Source organism: Penaeus monodon, chromosome 25 (genome assembly GCF_015228065.2).
Source record: "Penaeus monodon isolate SGIC_2016 chromosome 25, NSTDA_Pmon_1, whole genome shotgun sequence".
In the NCBI taxonomy this organism is placed as follows: domain Eukaryota; kingdom Metazoa; phylum Arthropoda; class Malacostraca; order Decapoda; family Penaeidae; genus Penaeus; species Penaeus monodon.
This window is the reverse complement of record NC_051410.1, coordinates 17,835,611-17,835,977: the sequence shown is the minus strand read 5'-3', so window position 1 is coordinate 17,835,977 and position 367 is coordinate 17,835,611. Positions and strand designations below refer to the sequence as shown.

The following is a 367-nucleotide window of genomic DNA, read 5'->3' as shown; positions in this document are numbered from 1 at the left end:
TTGATTAATTGATTAATTAAATCCCATTATGTTAATCACCGACGTTAAACGTTTTAGTTACAACAATAAACTTTTGTTTGTTAAATCAAACTTTTCTATATTTATCAATTTACCATGCAGTCAACCACAGAATGATTCAATATCAGCATTTTCCCACAGCATACACGTTTAGAATCACTATTAGAAAATTATTACAGAATAACTGATGATTGCTTTATTTCCAGGTTGCTAGGCCTTAACAGCGCTCAGATCCAGAGTTCTGCCGAGTTAGCTCCTCGTCACTACAGGGAGGAATGCAACAACCTAACCTATTTAGTGGCCAAGCAGAAGCAGCTCTGCTCACTCTCCCAAAATGTTCTCAAGGTAG

The 367-nt window shown here is 36.5% G+C and overlaps 1 protein-coding gene across 1 annotated transcript in view; it reads left to right on the top strand.

Moving 5' to 3' along the window:
- The first annotated feature begins 224 nt into the window (after positions 1–224).
- The window catches only part of LOC119589088 (protein Wnt-5b-like), a 10,686-nt gene continuing 10,543 nt past the window's right edge, over positions 225–367 (top strand). Inside the window, exon 1 of the mRNA XM_037937664.1 lies at positions 225–363. The gene's annotated coding sequence lies outside the window, so the exon portion shown is untranslated. The remainder of the gene's footprint in view (positions 364–367) is intronic.